Below are 21,446 nucleotides of genomic sequence, written 5' to 3'. Positions count from 1 at the left end.
GCTGACAAGGAAAATGCTGAACTTAGGAAGGATAAGTCCCGATTGGTTGCCGTGATTGCCACCTTGAAGAGTCAGCATCAAGAAGAGCTCAAGGCTGAGCAGGCACGGCTCATCAAGGAGAATGAGCGGGACAATGAGTTCCGCCTCCGGATGGCTTGGGGGCTTCTCTACCCTGAGGTAGACTTTGATGTCTACAAGCTAAGGTATGACTACGCCACTGTGGCGTATGATGCCAAGGTTCTTGGAGATCCTGCTCCGCCTCGATTCAAGCCCTAGGCTGCGGAGAATGGTGCTGAGGTCTCGAACACGAGGAGCCGGACCTAGATGAGATAATGAAGGAACTGGGCACCAAGGACAGCCAGCCTGAAGAGGCTGTGGTTCTGGAGGAAGTTCCTTCTACAACTCCAGCCCAGCCGGACCAGCACCAAGACTAGCTCTCCTCCATTTCTGCGGCAGTATGCCAACCATTTTTTTTGTTCTTCAGCGACTGTATGCCATTTTACTTTACTTTTCCGGCCTGCGTGCCGAGTAATTATGTTGTTTTTTCTTTCACTTCTATGTACAACGGATGTTGATCCGGCTAACAATGATTTCTGGCCTTGGGCCAATTGATTATATGAAGTATACCGACTCAGTCGGTTTTTCATATACTTGCACCATTTTTCAATTTCTCAAATTTTTCACTTTTGCATATATAATCAATATATACGTGTGATTTTGCCTATCTTATGAAAAACATGCGGCAGGTACAAATCCGGCTGTCCTTGCCCCTGGACGGCTGTGTGGTTGGTTTAATCTGAAAAAGGATTGATTGTCTTGGAAACTTCTCATACTTTAAAGAGTATGGGATGTTTGTAAGACAATCAATCACAATAGTGATTGCCCCAAACCAAGTACACAACCGGTCAAATGACAGGCATACAACCTCTGCCCCAGTCGGTATCAAACCGCCTGGGTATTCTCTAATAGCCATTACGCAAAAAAGGTTTTGCCCTATTAGTGCGCAACTTGAAGGGAATTTTCCTAAGTAAAAACTTATGATGGTACTCCGGCTGATACTTGTGGGCATCCGGAGTTTTCACAACCAAAAAATTACTTAGAAGAAAAAGCTTGGTCAGACAGCTATGAGTTGGCTAATCTAGCCGTTCAATCTTTGCCGCCTGCATGGGTATATAGAACGAGCAAGGTGGTTGTTCTCTGCGACGATTGCACCCAGAGGGGTGTCGCCGGACGCCTATATCCATAACAGGATAGATGAATTTGTAAAAAAGACAACCATCTAGCCTTTGGCCTCTGGTCTAGTTGGATACCAGCTGCATAGCCACTAAACGGTTTTGTGCTTAGCTTAAGGATCCGGCCATTGGCCTCTTGTCACTATGGACTTTGATTTTAAATACTAAGTGTCAAACTTAGTTTTTTATCTGGCCATTGGCCTCAAGTTATTCGCATATTAAATTTGCTACTAAACTTCACAACATTTGTATGGGTAAACCCAGACGGAAATAAAAAGACAATAAATGAAACAAAAGCATTTCTCATTAACACTTCTTGTTACAAAAAACTTTATAATGCTCAGAAGTAGTACTTTTGTAAGTTATCTACATTCCAAGTTCTAGGCAGGTGTCTACCCCCTCGGGTTTCCAGGCGGTATGTGACATCCCTAACTACTTCATAAATCCGGTAGGGGCCTTCCCAATTAGGAGTTAGCTATCCAAGCTCATTGGCCCTACCGGTTGCCTCCATTTTCCGTAACACAAAATCGTCCACTTTCAAAGGACGTTTGTGCACTCTTTTGTTGTAGGCTCTCGTCATTCTCAAACGGTATATCTCATGTCGCAGGGCAGCATTGCCCCTGCGTTCCGAGAGGGAGTCCAATGCCAGCCGCATGGCCTCTCAATTTGCCTCTTCATCATAGAGCATCACTCTGAGCGTAGGCTCATAGTGTTCAATGGGAAAAACGGCTTCAGCTCCGTATAGCATGAGAAATGGGGTTTCTCCGGTTGACCCCTTAGCTGTTGTCCGGATGGCCCATACGACATGAATTAATTCTTCAGCCCATAAACCACCGGCTCTTTCAATTTTCTTTTCGATGCCGTCTGAGATGAGTTTGTTGAATGCCTCAACCTGACCATTTGCTTGAGGACGGCCAACTGAGGCAAAGTAACTTGAGATACCCTGATCTCCTAACCAAGTCTTGAGCTGAGGCGTCTCAAACTGAAGGCCGTTGTCAAATACCATAGACATAGGTACCCCAAACCGGGTGATAATATTCTTCCAGATGAAAGAGATGACATCCTTTGTCTTGATATTCTTAACTGCCTCCGCCTCCACCCATTTGGTGAAATAGTCCACAGCCACCAAGATATAGCGCTTTCCGCCTGGAGCAGGCGTATAAGGACCCAAAATGCCCCACTTAGCAAATGGGACTGGCGTATAAGGACCCAAAATAATGCCGCCTAGCTCTGACGGCTAGGGACTTGCCGCCTATATAGGAGGCGCAAAATCCCGCATGCATTTCTTTGAGTACCTGTTTCCCCTTTTCTGGGTAACACACTTCAACAAGAGCTTGAGAAATCCAGCCTTGAAGAGTTCTCCATTTCTCAACTCGAAGTTAGCTGCTCTCTTTTTCATGATGGCTGCCTCTTGAGGTGAATCAGGGAGCGTACCGTCTGCAAGATACGCCCGGATGCCGTCCATCCAAGTAGTACTTCGATCCAGAATTCCAATGGGCTCTTCATAAATACTTCTTTTTTCAAGAGCTTCCCAAAAGACTGACCGAGGCGTATCATGGCAGGCGGATGATGCCAACTTTGACAGCGCATCCCCCGGGTGGTTATCTGACCGGGGCACTTGATTCAATCTGAATTCCACAAGTGTCCCGGCCTCATCTTTGACAGCCTAAAGATATTTGAGCATAGCCGGATGGGTCGCTTCATAAGTGCCCTCATACTGGCTAACAACCAACTGAGAATCAGAATGGGCGTCAATCTTTGTTGCCCCTGCCGCCTTACACATACGGATTCCGGCTAGCAGGGCTTCATACTCCGCCTCGTTATTTGAGGCCTGAAACTTGAACCGTAATGCATACTCATATCTATCTTCTTTTGGAGATTCACAAACAATGCCTGCACCACAGCCGTTCTTTGAAGAGCTCCCATCTACATACACCTTCCAAACCTTATCAATATTATCCGGGAGAACCAGACGAGTCATTTCAACAATGAAGTCGGCAAACCCCTGACCTTTCACTGCTTTCCTTGGTTCGTAGAAGATTTCAAGACTTTTCATTTCAATAGCCCACTTCAACATTCTGCCGGATGACTCCAGAGTAGACATTGGCCGCTTGAGGGGCTGATCGGTGTAGATTACAACCGGATGTGCCAGAAAGTGTGCCTTCAACTTTTTGAAGGCCATATATAGAGCAAGACCAAATTTTTCCACCATGGGGTACCGGAGTTCAGCATTTTTTAACACAACGCTAATGAAGTATACCGGGAGCTGAGTACCGTCTCGTTAAGCAAGGAGAACGGCACTGAGGGCATGGTCTGAGACGGCTAAGTACATGTACAACTTCTCTCTAGGAAGACAAGCCTTGGCAAAGAGTGTAAGTGTTCTTTCAATTTTTGGAAGGCCGCCTCAGCATCATCCCCCCATTCAAATCTAGTCTTCTTCCTGATTGCTTGGAAGAAGTAAAGGCATTTGTCACTTGACCGGCTGAGGAATTTCCCCAAGGCGGCCAGGCAACCGATGAGTCTCTGAACTTCCTTAACCGTGCGGGGTGACTTCATGTCAATTACCGCCTGTATCTTCTCAGGGTTAGCCTCTATCCCCCTTTGATCAATCAGGAATCCGAGAAACTTCCCAAACTCAACACCAAAGACGCATTTCTTAGGATTTAACATAACCTTATGCCACCTGAGTGTGGTGAAGGTTTCTCGGAGATCAGCAAGGTGATCCGCCTGTTGCTTGGATTTGACTATCATGTCATCAATATATGCCTCTACGTTCCTCCCAATTTGACTAATGAAGACTGTATTAATCATACGTTAGAACGTAGCCGGCGCATTCTTCAAGCCAAACGACATCACAATATAACAGAATAGCCCCTGATCGGTGATGAAGGCCGTCTTTTCTTGATCTTTTTTCCACAGGGGTATCTGATAGAAGCCAGAATAGGCATCCATAAAACTCATCAAAGCATGACCGGTTGTTGAATCAACCAAGCTGTCAATTTTTGGAAGTGGATAACTATCCTTTGGGAATGCCTTGTTGAGATATGTGTAGTCTACACACATCCGCCAGGTACCATTCGGCTTCTTTACAAGCACGACGTTTGCCACCCAGTCGGGGAAATTACAAGGCCGAGTGAACCTGGCATCCAACAGCTTTTTTACTTCGGCAGCTGCCGCCTGACTTCTTTCCTCACTGTGGTTCCTCTTCTTTTGCCGGATGGGCTTCATTTTTGGATTCACGGCGAGTTTGTGGACAGCGAGATCTGGGCTAATGCCTGGCATCTCTTCCACTTCAAAGGCAAACACATCTTTGAATTCTTTCAGCAAAAGGTGCAAGTCTTCACCCAGAACAGCATTAGCAACCGTCCCAGCCTTAATAGTTCGTTCTGGACGGCTGTCATCCAAAACAAGATCAATACTTTCACCAGCCGGTTGGGGACGGAGCTCCTCTAACCGTTCACCGGTCAGTGATTGCTATTTCTTTTCCTTCTTCACCTCCACCAGCTCTGCAGCTTTCCTCTTTTTTCCGGCTGCTGGTGGGGGTGAAGTGGCATCCTTGACATTGTCAAGGTCTATTGGTTCCTTCCCTTGGCCGTCTAAGGCCACAGTATCTTTGACGGCTGAGAGGTAGCACTCCCGGGCCGTCTTCTGATGAGCATAAGAGACGGGATGATTACCGCCTTGGCTTCGTTGAGGGTTGGCCTCCCAAGAATGATGTTATAGGCGGTCAACTCCTCAACGACCAAGAATCTGACGACAATATGTCGTCCCTGGCCCTTCTCACCCAATCGGATGGGTAAGTCAATTCTTCCGGCTGGATAGACCGTCCCACCCCCAAAACCAACCAAGGGGTGGGTGACCGGATGCATGCTGCTGGAGTTATATTTCAGCTTCTGCAAGCACCTGAGGCTGATGATGTCTGACGAGCTGCCGGTGTCAATAAGGATGCGCCCAACTAACTGGTTGGCGACCTTGCATTCAATGACAACCGGGTCGTCATGCGGGCGGCGTACGCTGCCCCTGTCCTTCTCAGTAATGAGGACATCTGGAAAAGTGGAGCTGGTATACGCCTGCTCATCATCATCCTTATACATCTTTCGAAGATGGCTTTTGGTGCCCCGGATGGTAGGGCCACCACAAGAGAATCCGCCTGCTATGGTGTAGACCGGATCCCTATTGGTATCCGAACTACTAGTAGGCTGGGGGGTAGCCTTAGAGGGCTGACCCTTGTTTTTCTTTTTTGCCCCGGCTGGGGACTTAGAAATGTAGGACTTTAGAAGCCCTTTGTCAGCCAGACGGTCCAACGTCCGCTGTAAACTGAAGTAGTCGTTGGTGTCATGTCCAACCTCCTCATGGAACTGGCAAAATTCATTTTTGTTCCGCCACTGGACGGAACACTTCATTGGATTCGGCTTCTCAATGGACAGCCGGTCCTTTACCTCCATGAGGATGGAATTGCAGTCTTTGTTAAACTCATACAGGGGGACGTATGGTTTAAACTCTTTTTTCTTCTTCTGGGACGGCTTCTCAGAATCACTGACCGCCCAGACTTCTTTTCTTTTCTTGCTCTCTTCTTTTTTCTTTGCCGGCTGAGCAGACCGGCTCTCTTTTTGCTTGTCAGACATCTTGGAGTCCGACTGGCTACTCGGCGTGCAGAGGTCGGTTGATTGTATATAGCTTTCCGCCTCCCTCAAGGCCGCCTGTAGCGTAAATGCCCCTTTTCTAACAAGGTCGAACTTAAAAGTTGACCCGTTTCTCAGACCCTTGAAGAAGCCTGTAAATGCTACCTCGTCAGACAGCCCTTGGATCTGAATCCTGACTAGGTTGAACCGCCTGACATATGAGCGTAGCCCTTCTCTCTCTCCCTGCTTAATGGTGCTCAAGTCTAAACTTGTTTTCTTAGCAGGGATGTTCATTGAGAAGTTGGTGGCAAACAAGAAGGCTAGCTTCTTGAAACAATCAATAGACCCGGCTGGCAAGTTGCCAAATCATTGCTGGGCAATGCCCTTCAATGTAGCCGGGAAGCAGCGGCACCAGGTGGCATCGTCCCAACCTTGTAAACACATTAGGTTGGTATATGCCATCAGGTGGTCTTCTGGGTTGGTGGTGCCATCATAAGCACCAACCAAAATATTCTTAACCTTGGCCGGCTGAGCCGCCTCGGTTATATTGGCTGCAAAGGCTGACGGCTGTTCGCCTAGCCTCATTAGTCGCAGCTACCAGTCCAGTGGCTGGACATTGGTATATGTCGCCTGACCTCCGAATGGGGGTGGCTGCATAAACTGGAGGCCATATTGTCCATACTGCGCCTGGGGTGTGTATGGCATAGACCCTATCATCAGTTATGGCATTGACCCTATCATCAGTTGAGGTTCAGTGTTGATGGATTTACCGCCTGTCCGACTCTCATGCAAGGACATAGAATTCCTTGAAGCTGTCTGGAAAGCTTGAGGTAGAAGCTGACTCAGACTGTTACTGCCTCCTTCAATTGATGACTTGTCTAGCATCGAAGGTAGACGTCTTTTTGGCCTCCGGCTGGGGTTGCCGGGGCTGCCTCTGGGGCATCAGAATCTTGGACCAGTCAAGTTTTGCGGCTGCCTTCTCCTTTGGATGAGGAGTTGGTTGCCTGTCCTTGACCGGCTTCTTCTTCTTCCCATCATTTTCATGAATTTCATGAGCTCGTTCCGGGTGACTGGAGCCTCTCATCTAGTCTTCTGGGTTTCCCCGTCTGACCTCCCAGTGGGTCGCCTGCTTGGACCCGCCTGGTCTAGATTTCGCTCCAGTTGATCTCTGGAATGAATGAATTTAGAGATGAGGGAGCCATCTTTGGTTATGTAGGTCTCCACATGATTGTGTTCTTCTTCCTCCTCCTCAGTGAATACCTCTGGCTGAGGCTGAGGCGGAGGTTGAGGGATTTCAAAACCTTCCGGTTGAATAACCGGCTACAAGTCCTCTTGGTTACCCGCCTGAGTAACCGGACGTAGAAAGGTAAAGTTGAGAATTGGTACAGAATTTTGAACCATCTTGAGGTACTCTCCCCACAGACGGCGCCAAATGTTTTGGGTGTTTTTGTCCCTTGGGAGAGTTACAACTCGAACACTGGTTCTGCTGGCTCTATACTTGCAAAAACAACGAAGACACCGGTTGGGTGGTGCTCCGCCTCCAACGCTCAAGTTAGTAACTTGAAGGAGAGTAAAAAGTGCGGAAATTTAGGTGGGGATCTGCTTGGATTCCAAGCTCAAGAGTTCTCTGATGAGAGAGAAAGTAGGATGTAATAAATGATAGTAAATTTCTGAATGTCCCCCAATTTTGGGGAATATCTCCCTATTTATAGGGTCATTGGGAAAAGTGACCCTCCCTAGGTCATTTTGACCTACGACTGATGGGTTGCGCCGCCAAATAGCGGATTTTGGGGAATTGGGCCCTTGAAGGCCGCAATTCAACGAGAATATCTGGTGAGGCCAAGTGTCAGCTGGAGATTGGCCAAGGATGACCTGCCAGCCTCTGACACGTGGCACTTCCTTATTGGTCCATTTGTCTAGGGTAAAAAAATCCCTAAACAGAATGCATTTGACTTTCATTTTATTCAAAATGCATTGTTTGAATGTGTTTTTGTAACACCCCGACCCTTAACAAATTAGGGAGGGGCCTATTGTCACGAAATCTGCATCGAGGGCCAACAATGGTCCCCACAAACCAACACGAGTCCTTCCGGCGCATTTTGTCCTCACTCATGCGCACCCCGAGAAAACATCCCAGGAGGTCACCCATCCCAAGACTACTCCCAGCCAAACACGCTTAACTATGGAGTATTCTTAGCATATGAGCTCCCTAAAAGGAAGATGCATCTTGTTGATATGAGTAGTATATTAAAGTCCTTTTAAAGGAATCATGAGGGGTATTACAAATGCAAATGTAACACCCCGTCCCCAAACAAATTAGGGAGGGGCCTATTGCAACGAAATGCGCACCGAAGGCCAACAACTGTCCCCACAAACCAACACGAGTCCTTCCGGCGCATTTGACTTTCATTTGATTTAAAAAGCTTTGTTTGAATGTGTTTTACTTTTATTTGAGTCAACAAGCTTTGTCTAATGCATTTGACTTTACTTGGTTCAAAAAGCTTGGTTTGAATGAGTTTGACTTTCATTTGACTCAATTATATTTGTTGAATGCATTTGACTTTCATTTGGTTCAAAAAGTTTTGTTTGAATGTGTTTGACTTTCATTTGATTCAAAATGTTTTGTATGAATGTATTTGACTTTCATTTGACTCAATTATCTTTATTGAATGCATTTGACTTTTATTTGACTCAATTATCTTTTTGGAATGCATTTGACTTTTATTTGGTTCAAAAAGCTATGTTTGAATGTGTTTGACATTCATTTGATTCAAAAAGCTTTGTATGAATGTGTTTGACTTTCATTTAACTCAATTATCTTTGTTGAATGCACTTGACTTTCATTTGATTCAAAAAGCATTGTTTGAATGTGTTTGACTTTCATTTGACTCAATTAGCTTTGTTGAATGCATTTGATTTTCATTTGATTCAAAAAGCTTTTTTTGAATGTGTTTGACTGTCATTTCACTCAATTAGCTTTGTAGAATGCATTTGACTTTCATTTGACTCAATTAGCTTTGTATGAATGTGGTTGACTTTCATTTGACTCAATTAGCTTTGTTAAATGTATTTCACTTTCAGTTAATTCAAAAAGCTTTTTTTTAATGTGGTTGACTTTCATTTGACTTAATTAGCTTTGTTGAATGCATTTGACTTTCATTTGATTCTAACAGCTTTGTTTGAATGTGTTTGACACTCATTTGAATCAAAAAGCATTGTATGAATGTGTTTGAATTTCATTTGACTCAATTATCTTTGTTGAATGCATTTTACTTTCATTTGATTCAAAAAGCATTGTTTAAATGTGTTTGTCTGTCATTTGGCTCAATTAGCTTTCTTGAATGCATTTAACTTTCATTTGAATCAAAAAGCTTTTTTTTAATGTGTTTTAAATTCATTTGACTCAATTAGCTTTGTAGAATGCATTTGACATTGATTTGACTCAATTAGCTTTGTATGAATGTGTTTGACTTTCATTTGACTTAATTAGCTTTGTTAATTGCATTTCAGTTTAATTTAATTCAAAAAGCTTTGTTTGAACGTGTTTGACTTTCATTTGACTCAATTAGCTTTGTTAAATGCATTTGACTTTCATTTGATTCTAAAAGTTTTGTTTGAATGTGTTTGACTTTTATTTAACTTAATAAGCTTTGTAGAATGCATTTGACTTTAATTTGGTTTAAAAAGCTTTGTTTTAATGTGTTTGACATTCATTTGACTCAATTAGCTTTGTTAATATCATTTCACTTTCATTTAATTCAAAAAGCTTTGGTTGAATGTGTTTGACTTTAAACTGACTCAATTAGTTTTGTTGAATGCATTTTACTTTCATTTGATTCGAAAAGCGTTGTTTGAATGTGTTTGAATTTCATTTGACTCAATTAGTTTTGTTGAATGCTTTTGACTTTTATTTGATTCAAAAAGCTTTGTTTGAATGTGTTTGACTTTCATTTTATTCAATTATCTTTTTTGAATGCTTTTGACTTTCATTTGATTCAAGATGCTTTGTATGAATGTGTTTAATTTCATTTAACTAAATTATCTTTATTGAATGCATTTGACTTTCCTTTGATTCTAAAAGCTTTGTTTGAATGTGATTTGTTTTGGGGTTTTTTGTGATTCCCTCGGATACTGGTCACGCTCTGCTGACAATGAGACTCGGACAGCTGCAAAATAACGAATATTCCGGTGATCGGAATATTCTCCTCCGACGATCAAGTTAGTGATAGGAAACCGGAAAAGGCTAGAGAGAGAAAGTAGAGAGAAGTTGGAGCTTTTAGTGCTCTATATTTATGTTACGTCGAAATCCACCCCTCCCATCATAAATGATTGGGGTATTTATAGGGGTGGGAACATGTTCCCCTATAGGGTTTATGCCCTAGAATCTCGTGATATGATTGGCTGCGCAATCAAAGGTCGCCACGTGTCATGGGGGGCGCCGTTTTACGGCTTTCAAGGGTTTCTTGGGATTTGGGCCTGAAGTCATCAGGGCCTTTTTCTCTTTCTGATGTTGTATTAGGGTATTTAGAGATGGCTGACATGTGTCACCCTGACAGGTGGACACGTGTCTCACTCTCATAGGGCTACGTGTCGCCTTTTTACTGGGCCACGTGTCACTATAAGATTGGGCCACGTACCTGGGGTATTTTTACCCTAAACATTTGCCCCTCAGAGGGGGTGGCTCGTACACTTACTGGCCGCCTCCTCTGATCTTGCATTTTGGACGTCCTGGTACTCTGGATTGGGTTTGCCTCCCATCTGCCCTGGACGTCCATATACTTTTGTTTCAAGGCTGTTTTTGCTACCTGGACGTCCATATATTTTGCTATGGACATCCTCGTAGTCTGGAGTGAGCTTGTCTTCTTGCTCATTTGGACGTCCATACTTTGCACTGGACGTTCTCGTACTCTGAGAGAGGCTTAACCTCTGGGTTCATTTGGACGTCCACTTACTTTGGGCTGGACGTCCTGATACTCTGGGAAGAGCTTATCTCCTAACTACCCAGAGCGGCCACAACAATGGGGCTGGACGTTCTGATACTTTGGGAGGAGCTTATCTCCTAAATACCCAGAGCGGCCACATCAATGAGGCTGGACACTCTGATACTCTCGGAGGAGCTTATCTCCTAACTACCCAGAGCGGCCACAGCAATGAGGCTGAACCCTCTAATACTCTGGGAGGAGCTTATCTCCTAACTACCCAGAGCGTCCACATATTTTTTGAGATAAACTGGGCTTCCAAGATTTCAGACGTACTCTCTGGCTCTTTAATCATGCTGCGTACGTCTGGATTTTTCCTTTTGGACCAAACGTCTGAGAACTGGGCGGACGCTTTTTCCTCTTAGATATTCTCGAGTTTTTGAGACTAAGTGTTGAAGGTGTAAAACTCTTGAATTTGTCACTTAACTCATTTCAACTCACTTTGACGTGCCGTCAATTGTCCGTCTGATTTTTCCACAAGTTAACAGAACCCTAACGTCGTTCTGTCCCTTTCTTCGAGTAATTTCTCAAGAAATTACCGTTTGAATGTTTAGGCGGGAAAAATGATTTTACCATTTTGCCCCCATGAGTTCATTCTATAAATATGGGAAGTGAATTCTTATTTTCACACTTTACCCAATTGTGAATTCTAGAGAGAAGTCATAGCATTCTAGTAAGAGAAAGTTATTTTTCCCTTAATCTTCAAGAGCACCGCCGTGAGTTTGAGTTTTCTGGGCATTTTTTGAGTTTTCCGGTCAACCTTCAAGAACTTCACCACCACCTTCAAAGTTTTCAGAACGTACAAAGGTAGGCCGTCTACATTTTCTCTTTTACTTTTACTTGTTTTCTTTTTTTTTTACTTCAATTCTGGTTCCATACTCGGCTTCGTCCGACTCTCCTCATGAGACCGGCCGTTCGCCTAGGACTGAGGAGTCTAGAGTGGACGGAGAAGAGTTGTCTCCTCCTTGGAGTGAGTCTATGTCTGATATGTACATACTCACCCCCACTTATTCTTCTCTGTCCCAACAGGCAATGGCAAGAACAATGCGTACGCGCGAGATTCATGCGGCCAGGAACCCAGACGGCAGTCTGGTTCACCCTAGGGTCCCCTATGACCCTAGTAACCCAAGTACAATGGTGGAGACTAACTCCACCACCCAAACTACGACCGCCTCCACTGGCTCTCATCACTTGGCTGTGGAGGTCACTTCTTCCTTCGAGGAACGCCTACAAGCTGAAGGCGCCTCGTCCATTCCTACTCCGGAACTTAGGTTCCCCCAATTTGCCAGTTCAGTCATGGATAGGGCCGAACTGGTAGTCTGCAAAGACCATTCTTCCGATCCTGGGGCGGACGCTGCTGGTTCGTCCGTCCCCTCTTCTTCTCAACCTCTGCTTCAACTGGGCGGGGCGGACAGACCCTTGACGGGAATCTCAATCAGGGAACCGTCCGACCTGCCTATTCGCAACGCCCCTCCTTCGGGAAATCAGGCGGATGCTGCCAAGGACAAAGGCAAGCGTCCATTAGTTGAGGAGGGCGTTCCTTCTTCCATGGGCGTACATAGCTCAAGAGGCCGAAGCTCGGCCGAGGCAGCAGACCTAGACAGGGTGCTGTCTTCAGAGTTTGGCAGTGCTCCTTCTCACCAAATGGAAGAAGAAGAAGTTGAGAAAGAGGCCGTGGGTGAAACGGCCGAAGGTGAGGCGGCAGCCGAGGAGAACGTCGCCAATATTGACAACTTCAGGGACCCGTACGCCTGTACGGTTGGGGAGACGGCCCTGAAGTTTTTGAAGAAAGATTTTGAGAAGTATAAGGAGTCCCTCCATTTGGGGGAGGGATTTGAAATACAAGTACCTATGAAAGCCATTGCTGTGGCTACCTGGGATGAGGAGAGACCGCGCAAACGGGCGTTTTGCGTTGACAGGGCCGCCTTGGACGTGGGCCTTCGCTTCCCTCTTCATCCATGCGTCCGGACAGTTCTGGACGAATAAGACATTGGCCTCTTCCAACTGACGCCAAACAGTTGGATGAATATTTTTGGGTACTTACAACTCGGACGCGGAGACCATAGACCTGACAAGCCGCCCATCCATCCTAGCCATGAGCACCAGCTTGAGTACTTCAAGGTCAACCGAGTCAAGCGGGGTAACAAAACTGAACGTGTCCCTAGCCATTGGGTTCCTCTTGCCAATTGGCTTAGGGACCCTATCTTCATGTCTGCGTACGGCCTGTACCAGAACATGCCCTAAAGTGGACACTTAGATATATAAACTTTTTGTACGCACGTAAGGTTTTAAGAAAAATATTCTAACACTTTTGCTTTTTTCTTTTTGCAGCAGAGGCGTACGCTATGCTTGACTCGGCCCAGAAAGGGGAGGTGGAGATGTCCGAGGTGGACCTGGCTAGATACAAGGCTCGTTTTAAGATGTACGAGCAACTCAAGGAGGTAAACACTTAGTTTATTTTTTGAATTTCTCCTTCCTCATTGTGTCCGTTCGTCCGTTCAGGCATGCTGGAAGGGAGCTCCTTCCCCAATTCACACGGACGCCAGCATATTCTTTGTCTTGTAAAATTTTTCTAACTTTGATTGTGTTTCTTGCAGTCCTCCTCTACTCCGAAGGCGAGGAGAAAGCAGCCGGCCACGTCCACTCCTGATGCGAACGCATCTAAAAGGAGGAAGACGGTTGCTTCCAAGACGTCTTCAACATCCGCGGCCAAGGCGAAGTCGCAGACTACTACAACGCAGTCTCAAGGAGAACAGCCCCGGCTGACACAAAGCGGGGTCTCCAAGCCCGTGGAACCTGTTGTTGATCAGGTCCACGACGAGTCCGTCCCTTCGGACGGTGGGGATAAGTCAACCCCAGAAAAAATGACCGGCTCCTTCACAATTCCGGGAGTCGAGATAGTCAAAAAATCTGACTGGTTACATGCTAGTCAGTCGGCCAGCGATGCTGAGGCTGGTCGTCCAGGAAACGAGGGGGAGGCCTCTTTGCCGCCTCCTCCCACCAATCTCTCTCCTCCAAGCTTCTCCACTGGTTAGCCTTCCTTCTTTCTTTATTTTTGTACGTCTTTATTTGTACTTGTGAATTTTAGCTAACTCTTCTTGCACGGTCGTCCGCAGATATATCAGAGGAGATGCAACTGAGGATGCCCGGCCAGTCACTGACTGGTGCGGACAGGAAGGCCATGCTCGAGGCCATGGTTCGCGCGGTCCCCCAAGCGCAGCGTGACAAGCTGCGGGGGATCAATGAGGGCTTCCTCGGCCCCATGCTCAATTGTAGTGCAGAGGTACGCTTCATTTGCATTGTACTTTTTCTTTCCAACACTTAGCAAAATTTTCTTATATTTGACTAAGTTTCCCTCTTTTGTCCGCAGCTTTTCCTCCGCCTGAACACCTTCCTTGACTGGAAAGACGAAGAGAACGAGCGACTGAAGCAAGCTTGGCTAGAAATTAGAAAGGCCGAGGACGCTGTGACTGGGACGGCCGCCGTCCAAAGGGTGCATTTTGAGACCCAGATAACCGCGCTGTCTGACAAAGCGGCGCGACAAACAGAGGACCTGGTCAAACTGGGCAAGGCACTCGAACAAGAGTCCTTGGCCAGGGAGGCCTTGAGGGTTGAAAGGGACGAGGCCGTCCTAGAGAAGGAAAAGTGGAGGCTGGGTTTCGAGGCGTCTGAGGCCTTGAAGAGTCTGCTCTAGATGAAGCGGACGCGCTGAAGGTCGAGGTTGAGACCTTGAAGAAGTCCATTGCGGACTATGAGGAGCAACTTAAAACTCCTCGGCCATCCAGCGCGGAAGAAATCGTCCGCATAGAGCAAAATGTTGAAGACAGACTTAAGGCATACTTCTTCGATGCCTTCGACTTGATGGTGGACGAAGGTGAAGCCGCCTATTATGAGGAATGCTTCAAGAAGCGGCTGCAGTTCGTCTGCCTTAGAGAAAAGGCAAAGAAGGCCGGCGTGCCTCCTCCTGAGCTAGTAGTTACTTCCCCCGAGTCTGGGGAGGACGGGGATGAGGAGGAGGAGGCGGACGACGGGGCTGCTCCAGTCGCGGACGCGAAAAGTGCTGAGGAGCCTGCCAAAGACAATACGGTTAAGTAGAGCTCAGGTCCTCCAGCAGCCGTCTGCTCAGCTTTCCAGCTTTCTTTCTTTTTTCAGCTTTCTTTGTACTTAGCTTTTTCTGTACTTCTCTTTTTTTTTTTTTTTCTATTTTGAAGCCGCCTGCTAGAGCGGTATTGTATACATTTGCGGCCGCCTTTTGAGCGGTCTAATCAATGAGAATTTTGTCCGCCTTTTGAGCGGTTTTTCAACTCTGTTTCATACTTAGCAATTTTCGCATACTTAGAATATTTGCTATTTCGTGCTTTTTGAATGCTTTTCGTACGTTCCTAGGGGTATGCCCCTTTATTCGGTGTTCACCTAGTCCATTCTCTAAGTGGTTTGATTAACTTAGTAGTTTTTATGCCTTAAAGGGTATGACGACTAGCAAGTTAATCAAATCATAGTAATGATTGCCCTTGGACTAGGTGAAGCACCGAATCAATTTAATTGGCCGTTCGGCTATCATTGTACGAGTAGTCCGTTGAATCTATCGCTCGGACGCACCCTAGAAATCCCAAGTATTATCCCAACTTAGAGATTTCTTGCTCGGCCGGGCCAAACGCCTAGGTATGCCCTTGCCCCACTTGCTTTCTACACAAGTTCGGAATACCTTGCCTCAATCGTCCGCCTAGAATTGGGCGGATGCATTGTTATCTGAATTAAATCAGTTTTTTTTTTTTTCTTTTTTTTTGTGTGTGGCCTAATTGCTATATTGGGAGAAACCTTGCTTCCTTTCCACTTCGGCCATTTAGTAAGAATGATAAGCCGTGTTGCTATATTGGAAGCAACTTAGTAAATCATTTCATTCGGCCTTTAATCATAAATATTAATATGCAAATAAATACAAGTAAAACAACAAATAGTTCAACAATGCCTGACTTTTCATTAATTTTGTCAAAAGTACATTGTTTTGGCCGTATGGATTTAATTACAAGGCTCGGTCAATAGACCTAGCTGTATACATAGCTTTTTAGCTAAGTACTTAAAGAAATAAAAACTTAAACATGATATTTCTTCAGGTTGTCAGTGTTCCATGTCCGTGGGATCTGACGGTCATCAATTGCCTCAAGGCGATATGTGCCGTCTCGGACTTCTTCCCTGATTCGGTATGGCCCTTCCCAGTTTGGAGTCAACTTGCCGTCCTCATTGGCACGGCCAACAGCTTCCATTTTTCTCAACACTAGATCCCCCATTTTGAGCGGCCGCTTAGATACTCGGCGGTTATATGCCCTTGTCATCCTTAGGCGATAAATTTCATGCCTAAGCGCCGCATTGCCCCTAGCTTCTGGAAGAAAGTCTAGGGCGGTCTTCATGGCCTCCCAATTGGCCGATTCATCATAAAGCATTACCCGCAAAGTGGGCTCGTACATTTCAATTGGGAGTACAGCCTCAGCTCCATAGACCAAAAATAATGGAGTCTCCCCTGTAGAACTCTTTGTTGTTGTCCGTATAGACCATATCACGTTAACCAACTCGTTTGCCCATAGGCCGCCTGCTTTTTCAAGCTTGCGCTTGATCCCATATGAAATCAACTTGTTATAGGCCTCAACTTGACCATTGGCTTGTGGTCAGCCGACTGAGGCAAAACAATGAGTTATGCCTTGGTCTCCCAACCATTCCTTGAGTTGGCGCGTCTCAAACTGGGGTCCATTGTCGAACACCATTGACTGAGGCACCCCATACCGAGTGATTATGCTCTTCCAAATGAAGGCTGACACATCCGTCCATTTAATGCCCCGGACGGCCTCAGCTTCAACCCATTTAGTGAAGTAGTCAACTGCCACCAGTACATATCGTCTCTGGCCGGATGCAGGAGTATACGGCCCCAAAATATCCATGCCCCATTTAGCAAAAGGAAGCGGACTACTGATGGCTGATAGACTATTTGCTGGACGATGAATAAGGGTTGAAAATCTCTGGCACTTGTCACATTTTTTCACCATTTTCATGGCTTCCGCATTCAAGCTCGGCCAGTAATATCCCAAATGTGTCGCTTTTTCAGCTAAGGCTCGTCCTCCAATATGAGAGCCACAATGTCCCTGATGAAGGTCGTCCAACACTTCATGCCCTCTTTCAGGAGTTATACACTTAAGGTTTGGCTTCACAAAGGCTCTTTTGAATAGCTCCCCATCCTTCATCTCGAACCAGGCCGCTCTCCTCTTCATTAGCCAACTCTCTTTTGGATCGTCCGGAAGTATTCCGTCCCTTAAGTAGGAGATAATTCCGTCCTTCCAGGTTGAACTTCTATCTATTATCTGAACGGGCTCGGCATCAATTCTCCTTTTCTCCTTTACTTCCCAAAACACTTATCTTGGAGTATCACATGATGCCGAGGAAGCCAATTTGGAGAGGGCGTCCGCTTGATGATTTTCTGAACGAGGAACTTGTTTGAGAGAGAAATGTTCTAGGCCCTCGGCCTCATCCTTAACTAGCTGCATGTACTTCATCATGGCCGGCTCCCTGGCTTCGAAGCCACCATTGACTTGGCAAACTATTAGTCGGGAGTCCGAGCATACTTCAACTTTGGTTGCCCCGGCCGCTTTACACATCCTTAGGCCGGCCAACAATGCTTCGTACTCAGCTTCATTGTTTGATGCTTGGAACTAAAATCTCAATGCGTACTTATACTTGTCTCCCTCAAGAGATTCACATATAATACCAGCACCACACCCGGTCGCTGTTGCACTACCATCCACAAACACTTTCCAGACTTGGTCCCCGGCCGGCTGAAGATCAGGCCGTGTCATTTCAGCCAAAAAATCCGCAAAAGCCTGCCCCTTGATTGCCTTCCTTGGTTCGAACACAAGGTCAAAACCTCTGAGCTCCAAGGCCCACTTGAGCATGCGGCCACTTGCCTCTAATGTTGAGAACGGCTTCTTCAAGGGTTGGTCTGTGTAAACCACAATTGAATGTGCCAAAAAGTATGGCCGCAGCTTCTTCGATGCCATGTACAAGGCCAGACCAAATTTTTCAATTGGGGGGTACTTAAGCTCAGCATTCTGAAGTACATGGCTGATAAAATACACTAGGACCTGATGGCCGTCCCTTTCAGCAAGAAGGACGACACTTAGAGAGTGTTCAGAGCGGACTGACGAGGCGAGGCAATGTATGCAAGTGACTTTTAAACTGTACGAATGCTTCCTCGGCCTCCTCTGTCCACTCAAACATGGCTTTCTTCTTAATGGTTTGAAAAAAGTAACGGCACTTATCCCCTGACCTTGACAAAAATCTTCCAAGGGCTGCTAAATAGCCGGTCAGTCTTTGCACCTCCTAAAATTGTTCTTGGAGACTTCATGTCAAGAACAGCTTGAATCTTTTCAGGGTTGGCCTCAATTCCACGTTGATCAATCAAAAATCCGAGAAACTTGCCGGACTCAACACCAAATACACACTTCTTTGGGTTTAACATCATCTTATGCCGCCTGATTTCGGTGAACGTTTCTCGTAGATCCTTGAGATGGTCGGCCGGCTCTTTTGACTTGACAATCATGTCATCAATGTATGCCTCCATGTTCCGGCCGAGCTGGTCTCTAAAGACTGTATTAACAAGCCTCTGAAATGTAGCAGGGGCGTTCTTGAGGCCGAATGACATAACTTTGTAACAGTACAACCCCTGCTCGGTCACAAACGTTGTTTTCTCCTGATCTTCTTCCCACAAAGGAATTTGATGGAATCCGGAGTATGCGTCCATGAAACTCATTAGGGCATGTCCGGCCGTAGAATCAACCAAACGGTCAATCTTAGGCAAGGGGAAGCTATCCTTAGGACACGCCTTGTTCAAGTCCGTGTAATCCACGCACATCCTCCAAGTCCCATTCGGCTTTTTCACAAGAACTACATTGGCCACCCAATCTGGGTAAAAGCATTGCCGAATGAAACCGGCGTCCAGCAGCTTTTTAACCTCTGCTGCGGCCGCCTGATTCCTCTCTTCTCCGTGATTCCTCTTCTTCTGGCGGACAGGCTTTATCAGAGGATTCACGGCCAACTTGTGCACGGCCAGGTCAGGACTTATTCCTGGCATTTCACCAACTTCAAATGCAAACACATCTTTGAATTCTCTTAACAGCTGAACCAACTCATCCCCAAGCAATCCCAAGGCTATAGTGCCAACACTAACTGTCCGTTCTGGGTGGTTGGAGTCAAGCACTATATCCTGGTGGCTGCCGGCGGGTTGGGGCCTCAACTCATCAGGGCGGCCTACAGTCATTAATTGCTATGCTTCTTCTTCCCTGGCCGCCTTACGCTTCTGGCCGACCTGGTATGCTGGGAGTGAGGTTCCTTCTTCCTTAGGCTCGGACAATTTTGGGCCGCGCGCTGTTGGCTTCACGGCCAGCTGATTACATTCCTTAGCCATTTTCTGACTTCCTTGAATTATTCCAACTTTCCCGTCCGACCTTTCAAACTTCAGCAACATTAAGTGGGGCACTATGACCGCCTTGGCTGCATTCAGAGTGGGACGGCCAAGGATGACATTGAACCCGGTCAACTCTTTAACCACAAGGAAGCGGACGACCATGTCTCTTTTTTCTCCCTTCTGCCCGAAACGAATGGGAAGGTCAATCCGTCCGACTGGAAGAATGATATTCCCCCCAAATCCTACCAAGGGGTGAGTGATGTCCTAGAGAGCATCTTCTAGGAAGCTTAAGTTCCTTAGGGCGGACAGGCTGATGATGTCGGCCGAACTGCCCGTATCAATTAATATCCGTCCCACCTTCAAATTTGCTATCTTCATTACAAAGACCATGGGATCATTGTGCAAAGCCTGACCTCTCCACGGTCAGCCTCACTTATGATCACTTCAGGAAATGGCTCGGCCTTAACGGCGTCCATTTGCATCACATTTGACAGATTTCGAGCGTCCTGCTTGATTCCTTTCATGGTAGGGCCGCCTGAAGCAAAGCCTCCTGATATCACGGCCACAAAACCTGAATCAGTGCTATTCCCATCATCTTCCTTGTCACTTTTCTTATCACTTTGTTGCTTTTTCTCGGATGTGTTGTCTGTCCGTTTGAAGGTGAATTTGGACTTGGTCACATAGGGTTTCAGCAGACCCTTGTCGGCCAACTTATCCAACAGCCTCTTCAGATTGATACACTCGTTCGTGTCATGACCTACATCCTTGTGGTAATGACAATACTTGTTCTTGTTTCTGTACTGGGCCGAGCCTCTCAAAGGCTGAGGCTTCTCAAACTCAAACTTGTCTTTTATCTCCATCAAAATGGAGTAGCCATCCTTGTTGAACTCATACTGGGGCTCGTACGTCTTGCTTTTCTTTGACTTGGGTTGCTTGTCATCAGCCACCCAGATTTCTTTTCTTTTGTTTCCTTCTCTCTTTCGGCCGACCGAGTCTTGCTGAGAAGATTGCTTCTTCTCAGCCCCCTTGGCCGGCTGTTCTGATTTGGTGAGCGAACAAAAGTCCGCGGCCTCAATATAGGCTTCGGCTTCCCGCAATACACCTGCGTATGACCGAATCTTTTTTCTTACCAAATCAAACTTAAAACCATTATGCCTTAATCCCCGGAAAAATTCTAAGTAAGCCATTTCGTCCGGAAGATTATGAATTTGGGCTTTTTCTTGGTTAAATCTTTGGACGTACGAGCGTAGTCCTTCATTCTTTCCTTGGACAATTGTGGCCAAGTTGAGACTTGTCTTTCTTGGTGGGATGTTGTATGAGAAGTTTCCCACAAACAACAAACTGAGGGTGGTAAAACAATTGATGCATCCGGCTGGAAGGCTGTTAAACCAATCCTGGGCCACCCCTTTGAGAGTGGCCGGGAAGCATCTACACCATGTAACATCATCTACACTTTGCAAGTACATCAAGTTTCTGTACGAGGTAATATGCTCCTCTGGGTTGCCCGTACCATCATAGGAACCCACTAGTACACTCTTCACTTTTGCTGGTTGAGGGGACGCTAGTATGTCTTGCGAAAACGGAGGCGGCTTATCTCCCAAATTCAACAAACGCATTTGCCAATCGATGGGATGAGGCTGAGCGGACGTTCCAGCCAGGTAGGGAGCCTGGCCGAACATCTGACCATACGGCCCATATTGCCCAATGATTTGGGGAGTTGGCTGTATCAACCCATTGAGTACTTGAGGGGGCTGATATTGTGATGGCTGAACTGGAACGGGAGTAATAGTATGAGCAGCTTGACTTCTGCTGGAAACAGCCGTGTTGGTGTATTGGGAGAAAGATTGGTTGGAGACTTCATCCAGCATGGTTGGGGTAGAGGTCGTGTTAGAGTATGCGTCCCTCTCCCTTTGCTTGTGCCGAATGTAATCCCTTGCGTCCTTGAAACGCTGTGACGGCTCAGTCTCAACTCTTTTCGGCTGTCTGCCCCTCCCCCCAGCCGACTGTGTTTTCGCCAGCAGGCTAGAGAAGTTGGTCCGTGGGACTCGGGGAGACCTTCCGTGCGGACGGCGGAATGGAGTGTTACCAGCATCAGTTGCATTGGTCTTGTTGTTGGCTTTCTTGAAAGTGCCTCCTCCCCCCTTTTGCTGGGTAGCCGCCAACT

The sequence above is a fragment of the Chenopodium album genome, chromosome 20 (assembly GCF_948465745.1).
Source record: "Chenopodium album chromosome 20, dcCheAlbu1.1, whole genome shotgun sequence".
NCBI lineage: Eukaryota > Viridiplantae > Streptophyta > Magnoliopsida > Caryophyllales > Amaranthaceae > Chenopodium > Chenopodium album.
The sequence above is the reverse complement of the archived record's forward strand: the minus strand, read 5'-3'. Positions refer to the sequence as shown.